Consider the following 11,331-nt stretch of genomic DNA (forward strand, 5'->3'; position numbering starts at 1 on the left):
TTATACAACAATGCAAAGTTGGGTGCTTCCCCTTACCCTGGGAATACACACATACACTGGGGCTCACCCAACTTTTATACAGTTTATTTCAGTATAGGAATACCCTCCCCCTTACATTCTTCTGCCTCCTGGATAGGTTTGGCATTAGGCAATCCTGCCTGCCTACGTGCTGTTTCTGTGAACTTGGAGGACCAGGGGGTATCCTGTCGGGTGTCTCATCATGTCATTATCCTCATTGTCCTTATTCACAAACCTGTCTTTGTTCTAATTTACACCTTCCCGACCCTCAGGGCTATGATCTCTTCATATGTAGAACTGACTAATACTTAAGGCTTACTAATTACATATGCAAACCTGCTAATTCTATCTAAGGCTAGAAGACCCTTATCTTACTCTACTTCCTACTTTCTATTATCTATTGTCTATCCTTATCTCATTCATAGGGTGAACTTGCTGATTCTGTCTAAAGCTAGGGGATTCTTATCTTACACAGACTGATTCTGCTTCCTACATTCTAATATCCATGTCTTATCCTGTTCATACTGGCTTTATTTATTTACCCATATCTATATTAGTTTCCTCATCTTCATATTTTTATATCAGTTGTACTCATCTCTCACACAATACATTGATGTTTTTTTTGCCATGTCCAGTATATATGTTTTAATATGGGGTATTTGTCTTTTTAGAAATTAATTTGGTATTCTATTTGCTTATAAACTCTCCTCCTATCCTTTCCCCTATCATGTGTGGTCCTATTTGTGCCCAGGAAGGGCCCACCTCCCTCAAACAGTGAGATGATAAACGTCGCCTGGGAAGCCCAATAATATTTTTTTGAAATCTGGCAGTTTTAGACTACCTAATTTGTATTCCCATGTTAAATGTTCCACGGAGACTCTAAACCACATTCCCACTCCACAAAAAGTTCCTGACATGTTCATTGAGCATTTTGAAGAAGCACTGGGGCAATGGAATGGGCAATATTTGAAAAAAGATATTGCAATCTTGGCATCACCTTCATTCTGAGACAATTCACTTTGCCCACTAATGTTATGGCTGAGTTCTCCATCAAACCAAGTCCTCCTCCATCTTGTGGAGAAAAGGGAGATATTTTAACTTGTCTTTTATTCCCAAATATTTGATGCCTTCCTGTTGCCACTTAAGTTGGCTTCCTTGTTGATAGGTGTTGGAATCTAGGGGTTAAAACATTATGAAAGAAATGATTAATTAATAAGTGTATATTTACTGCATGGTTCAGGGGAAAAGAGGAATGTGATTAAGTGGCAATCACAGCATGGAGCAAAGTTGGCTGAGCAAAATTGTCTGCTCCAAAAATACAGGGAGAGGAAATGCATAAAACGATTTAGGAGGAATGCTCAAACTAAAGGAGGTGGTGAGTAGCACAGGAGACACAGGCCAGATCAGAACAAAGAATGGCCTGCAAGAAACAAAGGGAATGGAAAACCAGTCTAGGAGGAAGATTAAGGCATGAGGAGGTGTTAAAGAGAACAGCAGAAATTGGCCAGACAGGAACAGAATGGTGATTAGAAATATCTGGGGATGAATTAATTTCTGATCAACACAACAGGATAGTCTGGCCTGGAGGATTAAGATGGGAGTGCTACACCCCAGATATCTGCAAAACAGGAGATGACTTGTGATAACCCTTATGCAAAAAGATCTAGCAAAGGAAGACAACTTTTGTTCTGTATGATAAGATTGATCTATATAAACTGAGCGAACTGGACAATAGGGGTCAGTCTTGGGGAGTAGCTCACTGTGCAGGTGACCTATGAACTAACGATTGACCCAGAGCTCTGTTAAGTTTTATTCTTGTGCTGTGTAATAAATTGACTGTTGAACCGAATACCTTCTCCTATCACTTCATTCAAAGAACACGCTGGACTCAGACAACACATAGACTAAATTAAGAGTAAGGTAAAGCCAGAGTCCGACAATTTGGTGACCCCGACGTGATGAAGATGGAGAAGTGACGGAAGAAAAAGATACGAAACACCGGTCGATTGTGGTGTGGTGATAACAAGTGGCCATTCAACAAAAGGAGGTAAGCAGACGCCTGTTTAAACAAAGTTCTGCTATTGGCAACGATAAAATTGTGTGTTGTCACTACTCTGCAAAAGTCCTAGTTAAAGCCAAAGAATAAAGCTTCAGGGGTTAGAGTCCCCTGCAAGAAACGGGGGTTAGAGTCCCCCGTAAGGAACTGGGGTTAGAATCCCCTGTAAGAAGTGGGGGTTAGAGTCCCCTGCAAGAAAAGGGGGTTAGAGTCCCCCTAGTAGAACGGGGTTAGAGTCCTCTCGTAGCGATCTTGAGATATAGGTTTAGACACTTGGCCAAATAGAATAAGGTGTATTGTGATAGTTATTTGTTTCTATAGTTTATAATAAGTATTTGTTTAAGGATCGTGTACCATAGTAGTGTATAATAAGTATTTGTATAAGGTGTATTGTGTTATAGTTATTTGTTTCTATAGTGTATAAGTATCTGTTTAAGAATCGTATAGTGTATCATAATAGTTTATAATAAGTATTTGTTTAAGGATTGTGTACAGTGTGCCGTTGGTGTTTATAATAACGTGGGAAGGGTCGAAGTAGATTGCAGGGTGTCAAAATCCTACCCGGGGAGAGACCCAGTGAAGTACGAAGTCTAAAGGGTTAAAAATCGGAACAGAGATGGAGGGAGTAAATAGGGATGTAGGGCAAGAGCTCGGGGAAGACAGAGGAGTTCCCCCATCTGTAAACCGACAGTGGGAAAAAACAAGAAATCAATTACTGGGAGGATTACCGAAGGGAGAGGAGGTACAGGCTATGGCATGGTACAAACAGATATGGAAAGAGCTGCAGAGTCAGGGGAAGGTACCTCAAGGGTTTGAAAAAATCCGGCTGGTATTGTACTTAGGAGAAGCAGAGAGGGAAGCAGCCAAGGAGATACAGGAACATGAGGCAAAGGGACAAGGATCTATATGGAATAGAAGAAGGCTTTAACAGCAGAAGGAAGCGAAGGAACAGAGAAGGGCAGATTTACACAATATGACATTGGCTTGCATGGCTGTGGAAGCGAACCTTCAACATGATATTAAAAAGGGATCCCATATCACTAAGGAGAATACGGGGGAGGTTAAGCTCTCAGCCCCGCTATATCCAAAGTTACCAGAGACATTGCCACCACCTTATCCTATTCCCCAGATGCCAGTGATGCAGATAAATGAGGGAATAGTGAATGTCACTGAATTAGCAGGTCACGAACTCCAGGAGGCGAAGGAGATACTTAAGAGAGTTATGTAGGAAAGGGTGGAGGAAATGAAGGAGTTAACAAAGGAAATACAGAATGATGTATGTAAAGTGAGGGAAACTAGTATGTGACTGGAAAAAAAAAATGAGAGAGAGCAAGAACAGACACTTGAGAATGCCTTCTCGGTAGGAATGTCAGAGGATCACACCACCCCCACTCCTCACAATAGACAAAAGGAGTCAGAGGATGAGGAGATCTTGACCTTTTGGAGTCAGTGTAAGGAGAGTTGGACCAATAAAGCAGGAGTACACCCAGCCACAGATCCCTTGCAGACTACACTTTTTAGGGCTGCAGTAACGAGCGGACTGCCAGCTGTAGTTAGGGAGGCGTTAGAGAATAACCCTGATATTCCTGGCTGCTCGAGTGAGCAATGGGAAAAACATTTGACCCATCACATGAAACGTTACAGGGCTAAGCAAAAGGAGGACAAACAAACTACGGAGTCGGCACAAGTGTAACTCCTTAAGCTTCGATTGGAAGAGGCTAGGAAAAAGGCAAACGAGGCAAAAAAAGATTTCCTCAAAGGGTGCGAACCAGATGATTCAGCAGCCACCACAAGGGAATAATATGAGTTGGCACCCGGCCCCATATTGGGCACCGGGTCCCACCTATGTGGGCAGAACGGGAGGTCCAATGGGGGGATTCCGAGTAAGAGGGAGAGGTCGGGGTGCTCCACGAATGCAACCAGCCGTATGTTTTGTATGCGGTCAGCCAGGACACTGGAAGAGAGACTGCCCCCTGGCTTGGGATCCTCGGGACACTGGGGGAAGGGGATATGGACCACCACAAAATGAGCATTGGGTCCAGCCCCAGAGATCGTCAGTGCCACCCCCAGTACATTAGGCACCCTATGCGGCTCTAGCTCCGAAGAGACAATTCCCTTTGCTGACAGAGGAGGAGCAATATTGCCCACAGTGACGGAGCCCGAGCACCCACGAGCAGGCTAGGTTGGCAGACCCTTTCCTGCAGATTAAAGTAATGGACATGGAAGTATCCTTTTTAGTGGATACGGGAGCCAGATTTTCAACACTCACTGGCGCTGAGTTTCAAGATAAAACATCATCCTCTTGCGTCCAGCTAATAGGGTTCTCGGGTACACCAGAAAATCTGCCGTTTTCTACACCATTAGTCACTTCTGTGGTGGGACAGACTTTTACAGATCAATACATTTTGTCAGCCAGGTGCCCTACCAATCTCTTGGGCAGAGACCTGTTGGTCAAGTGCGGAGCATCGATCCTTTGTGGACCCAGCGGAATAGAGGTCACCTTTCCAAATGGATATTCTATGAACTGTTCATTAACTACACTGCATTCCAGTTCTCAGATGTTGTTGGTGGCAGCTGGAGAATTCGCGTCTGAGGGACAATGGGCTGACATTTACTGGGAGCTGTTGCAACCAGAGGACCCACAGAAGGGAGGGCTGCTAAAGCTTTATAATCAATGGAAGCCGTGGATCCAGACGTTACACCCGTATACCCCTCCCTCGGACCCTCCCCATATGACCCTCTGTTATGATAGGGATGGGGATGAAATGTATCAGCATGCCTTTTATGAAGAGGTAGAGGGCAGGCAATGGGAGATTGATTCGGACTACATAGTGGTAGGAAAGGAGGGAGTGGCCGCTACGGTGGCACTGACATCTGAACAGCTAGAATGGTATGAGATGGCAGGTGAGGCCATTCCTCATGTCACCCTTGCAATTGGCACTACTCACCAGGCAAAAGATTTGGGACCGGGGTGTCGGAACTTGATGTCCCTAAGTGACTGGTCCGATACCCAAATACCAACAGTGCAGTTCTCCTCATCTGGTCAGGCATACAGGATTTTGTCCCTGACATATGATCGACTCCTCCTTGAGCATAGACAGATTGAACGCTTTCATGGTAGAGAGAAGATGGATCACCCCGAATCGGCCCCTATGCTAGATGCCTGAGAACCTGTGGTCAGTGGGATCAGCAGATGTGGGTTTTTGTCAGCAGGTTGATCCCATAACCTTTGAACTGTCAGATTACACCCCTATTTGGCAGATGCAGTATCCCCACAAACCTGAAGCTGAGGAAGGTTTGGCAGAGACCATTGATGGCCTTATGTATTCAGGGGTGTTGGAACATTCGCGTACTAGTTGGAATACACCCATTTTACCTGTTCCTAAACAGGACACGGGCAAATATCGGATGGCCCATGACTTAAGGCGCATCAATGGTATTGTGAGAACACCCACAGTTCCAGTACCAAACCCATATACTGCCATGACTGCTTTAACCCCCAACCACAAGTGGTTCTCTTGCATAGATTTAGCGAATGCTTTCTTTTGCTTGCCGCTGGCAGAACCATTAAGTGATGTGTTTTCGTTCACGTATAAAGGTAGAAAGTTGCGTTATACTCGACTCCCTCAGGGCTTTATCTTATCCCCAGGGATTTTCAATCAGGTTTTGAAAGAACAGCTGGGGGGGCTAGTACTGCCATGTGGGGTAGTTCTGATCCAGTACGTAGATGATATCTTATTGACAGCATCTGAGCCTGTCTCCTGTTTGGAGGCCACAAAACTCCTGCTAATGCAGCTGTTCAAGGAAGGTTTTAAAATCTCTCGTTTAAAGTTGCAATGTTGTAGACAAGTGGTCTCCTTTTTAGGTAGAATGGTCTCAGCGAAAGGCATAGGGATTTCCCCTGCACATCGAACAGTGATACTACATCATCCAAAACCAAAGACAGTTAAGGAAATGCTTTCGTTTTTGGGTTTGTCAGGTTATAGTAGGCAGTTTATCCCATCATATGGTGAGTTGACACATCCACTGCGAACTTTGGTGAATGAGCAGGGGATGAGGAATCTGGGAGCTACACTTGAATGGACTGCACAGGCTGAGATGAGTTTTATTCTATTGAAGCAAGCTCTTACAACAGCTATAGATTTGGCGATTCCAAATTATAAACTACCTTTCTTTTTGGATGTTTCTGAAAAAGCACACACAATTGATGGTGTTCTTTTTCAGAAAAAAGGGGGTGGAAGATGTGTGCTCATTTATGTGAGTATCACACTAGACCCGACGGAAGACAGACACCCACCATGTACGAGACATGCAGCGGGAGTAGCAAAGATTTTACAAAAGGTGGCACACATAGTAATGGGACATGGCCTGATGGTATTAACAACACATAGTATTGTAGCATTTGTGAGCTCGACAGCATTTACAATGACTTCGCTAAGGCAGACGAGACTAGAAAAGATCCTGAATGCTCCAAATGTTACGTTTACCCATGAAGGCATTAACATGGCAGACAATATGGGAGAGGGAGAACCACACTGTTGTGAGAAGAGGGTAGTAAAGGATATTAAAATAAGACCTGATTTACAGGCTACACCCTTAAGAGAACCAGATGATACCTTGTTTACCGATGGGTGTTGTTACAGACACCCCACGGATGGATTGAAAGCTGCCTATGCGGTGGTACGAAAAACTACAGGAGGATTTGAAGAAATCATTACAGGGACAGTGAGAGGAAAGGAGTCAGCACAACTCGCAGAATAGCAGCATTAGAATGGGCAGAAGGGAAGGAGGTCAATATATATACAGACTCGGCATATGTGGTAGGGACAATACAGGTTGAGCTTAGTCAATGGATTAGAAGTGGGTTTTTAACAGCAGCAATGACCCCAATTAAACACGAGAAGGACGTTAGGAAACTGGCTGAGGCCCTCCTGAAACCACGGGCATTAGCAGTTCTTAAATGTAAAGGACATGATAGAACAGATACGATGGTGGCTCGGGGAAATCAGGAAGCGGACATGGCCGCTAAAAGGGCAGCAGGATACGGCCCTCAGTTTATTATGATACAGGCAGACAGAACAGCACATGATTTATTACCACTGTGTAGGGTAGAAGTAATAATACAGGAACAAACAAAGGCATCACCTCAGGAAAGGATTGTATGGGAGGAAAGGGGGGCAACTGAGGATCAAGGACTATGGAGATTGATAGACGGGAGGCCAGTTTTACCATCTGGACTCATGAAACCCCTCCTCCAGGAGGCGCATGGGCTAACACACTGTGGAAAGAAGCAGATGATAAGGTATTTGATACATTGGTGGCACCCCTTCCTGCCGGCGATGGTGGAGAACCATATTAGAGAGTGTGAGGTATGTATAGCTTTCAATGTAAAGGCGACTGTAAAGCCACATGAAGGTCAGTTCCCGCTACCTAAGTTACCAGGGCAGGAAATCGTACTTGATTATACGGACATGATTGAGAGGGTAAGTGGCTATCGATACCTCTTAGTAGCAGTAGATGTGTTCACAGGGTGGCCGGAGGCAATCCCTGCCAAAAGAGAAGATGCAAGGACGGTATGTAAATTCCTGATCAACCAGTATATTCCGAGACACAGATTTCCTAGAAAAATTAGGTCCGATAATGGAAGTAATTTTAAGAATAACGATCTACAGGAGGTAGAAGCGATGTTGGGATTGAAACATGCCTTTGGAACGGTGTACCATCCGCAATCCCAAGGGAAAGTGGAGAGGATGAACCAAACAATAAAAGGTAAGATCGGGAAAGTACAGGCACGGACCAAACTAAATTGGGTGGATGCGTTGCCCCTGGCATCAATGTCAATAAGGAGTTCGGTAAGTTCTGTGACAGGATTTACTCCATATGAACTACAAACAGGGCACCAGTTTCCAGGACCAGGAGCCGGAATTCAGACTACGAAGGATGAGGTTAAGTTCAATGGGATGCAAGCTTTATTATGATAAACTAACAGCTCTGGTGTCAGATTTTTCACAACAGGTCACAAGTCCCAACAGAGAAGGGGAAACACCGATACCTTTAGTCTCAGAGTGGGTTCTGTTAAAGGTCATCAAAAGAAAGTGGTCGGAACCCAGGTGGACAGGACCCTACAGAGTGGTGGAGAGGACGTCTCACGCGGTTCGACTCCTGGGAAAAGGAGAGACGTGGTATCATTGGAGTCAGTGAACAGCAACGGACCCACCGACACGGACACTGGAACAGATTCGAACCGAGGTGACTGAGAACCTGTGAAGCAACTACGGACTAAGAACTTTTTGAATGGGTCCCTTTAAAGAGACTATTGGATTACGGTGACTGTATTTCAGTATTCGAAGTGATATTTCTATATTGAAGTCAACAGAATTTAGGGGGCTGTGATGGACACTATGGGTGATGTTGTTCCTAGCCCTTGAAGCATCTGGAGAAGGAAACAACTGTACAAAGGGTTTGTGGTCAGCCTGGGAGGCCCATAACGAACTGAAACAGTACTTTGCGGATTGGACTGACGTTTATGAACACTGTGTTGGGGGCCCCCACTGGACTGAAGTGTGTTCATAATGGCCAAGTTTGTGAGGTTAAGTTTAACAAGGGGTCGGAGATGCCGGTCCTTGCAAAAACTCATGAGGTCTTGGTCCCATAAGTTAACTGGTGGCTGGTCTCATTTTCATGAGACCAAAAGGGGGACTGTTGGAATCTAGGGGTTAAAACATTATGAAAGAAATGATTAATTAATAAGTGTATATTTACTGCATGGTTCAGGGGAAAAGAGGAATGCGATTAAGTGGCAATCACAGCATGGAGCAAAGTTGGCTGAGCAAAATGGTCTGCTCCAAAAATACAGGGAGAGGAAATGCATAAAACGATTTAGGAGGAATGCTCAAACTAAAGGAGGTGGTGAGTAGCACAGGAGACACAGGCCAGATCAGATCAAAGAATGGCCTGCAAGAAACAAAGGGAATGGAAAACCAGTCTAGGAGGAAGATTAAGGCATGAGGAGGTGTTAAAGAGAACAGCAGAAATTGGCCAGACAGGAACAGAATGGTGATTAGAAATATCTGGGGATGAATTAATTTCTGATCAACACAACAGGATAGTCTGGCCTGGAGGATTAAGATGGGAGTGCTACACCCCAGATATCTGCAAAACAGGAGATGACTTGTGATAACCCTTATGCAAAAAGATCTAGCAAAGGAAGACAACTTTTGTTCTGTATGATAAGATTGATCTATATAAACTGAGCGAACTGGACAATAGGGGTCAGTCTTGGGGAGTAGCTCACTGTGCAGGTGACCTATGAACTAACGATTGACCCAGAGCTCTGTTAAGTTTTATTCTTGTGCTGTGTAATAAATTGACTGTTGAACCGAATACCTTCTCCTATCACTTCATTCAAAGAACACGCTGGAGTCAGACAACACATAGACTAAATTAAGAGTAAGGTAAAGCCAGAGTCCGACATAGGGTCTGCAATTCCCTTTAGTCAAAGGCATAATTTCACTTTTGTCCAAATTTATTTTAAATCCCGAGACTCTCCTATAATCTTCCAGTGTGGTGTTTAGTTTGGCCAATCAAAATATTAACACATCATCAATAAATTTATGTCTAGATCCCATCGAATGGTTTCTGCCAGTGGCTCAATGTCTAATACAAACAGATCTGGTAAAAAAGGACAGACCCATCTATACTTAGATATACTAGATATACTTAGTGCCATACTTGCAGATATTTGTCCATTTGTGATCATTTTGGCTTGGGGTTTATGATATAATGTCCTAACCCAATTTCTAAATATTTGTCCCAATCCAAATTTTTCCAGTAACTTAAACAGGAAGTCCCATTCCAATCTATCGAAGGCCTTCTCTATCTACATCTAGAGATACAGCCACCCCGGGTCTGCCCCCGACTGCAACAGATGTATTATATTAAGCAATCTAGCTACGTTATCTGCAGTTTTTTTTTAATGAAGCCAGCCTGAACTGGATTCATCAATTTCAGCAAATATTTTGCCAACCTATTGGCCAAAGCTTTTGCTATAATTTTATAATCTGTGTTCAATAGTGATATAGGTCTATAGGAGGTGGGTTTCAATGGATCCCTATCTTTTTTTTGGGATCACTGTAATAATTGCTGTTGTAAAAGACTCTGGGAGAGTATGTGTTTCCCCTGCCTGATCCACCACCTTCATAAGAAGGGGAATTAAAAGTACTTAAATTCTCTATAAAATTCAACAGGGAATCCATCTTCTCCTGGGGATTTACCCACCTGTAGGGTGCTCAGAATTTGTTCAATCTCTTCTTTCAAGAGGGGGATATCCAGCCCTTCTTTCTCTTCCTGATCCAAATTTGGCAGTTCCAATGTATGCAAGAAGTCATCTATTTTAGTAGGGTCTCCCTCTGATTCTGATTTATGCAGTTCTTTATACAATTTAATAAATGTTGTGACAGAATATGTTGTATTTGTATTGTATATAGGTATGTTTTTGGGAGATAAATTGTGGCAGTTTTTTTAGTGTTGGTAACAGATCTCATTTAAAATACTGGCGCTCTGCTCAAGCTAGATAGGCTGGCTCAGAGTGCCTTTCCAAAGGCTTTGGGGAGTGTCTATAGAGATTTCACTAAATGATTATTGTTTTGAAAAGCAACAGATGAAAGAACTCGGAGGATTAGGTTCAGAGCCGCAGGCTGTCTAAATGCAGTTTTCTATTCAAAGAGGGTCAAATGGTTTTACAAGTAGAGAGAGTCAAAAAGTCTGTTTTCTCTGTGTGGGAGAGAGAGAGGGAAGAGAGAATTCAGTTCAGCAGCAGTAGTTTTAAAAACCCATTGGGTCTCCCCTCTCTACACCCTCCTTCATTCTCACAACCTTAAATGGTATTTCTTCTACTATAATTTTCTTATCCCAAATTCTTTTCTTTTCTTTCTCCCATACTTCCCACTCATTCTCTTTTCTTTCCATATTCTCCTCCACTCTTTCCATCCTGTCCTTCCACCATTGATACACTTAGTTAGTTTATCAATTAAAAAAAAAATTATTTAGCCCTCCCAGAGGTGTTTTTTTTCACGTGTTACATACAAACCAATAGTTCTTGGTGAGTTGGTCCTGCCCCCTCGATCTCCTTTTCCCTCTTCATTTCTAACCCCACAGTTCATTTTCTCTTTCTCTCTTGCTTCTTTTCTGTCTTCCTTCTCTTCTTCTCATTGTTTCTGCCTGGAGCTTCTTATGACCTCCAACCTCTTCTTTGTCCA

This window comes from Narcine bancroftii, chromosome 1 (genome assembly GCF_036971445.1).
Source record: "Narcine bancroftii isolate sNarBan1 chromosome 1, sNarBan1.hap1, whole genome shotgun sequence".
NCBI lineage: Eukaryota > Metazoa > Chordata > Chondrichthyes > Torpediniformes > Narcinidae > Narcine > Narcine bancroftii.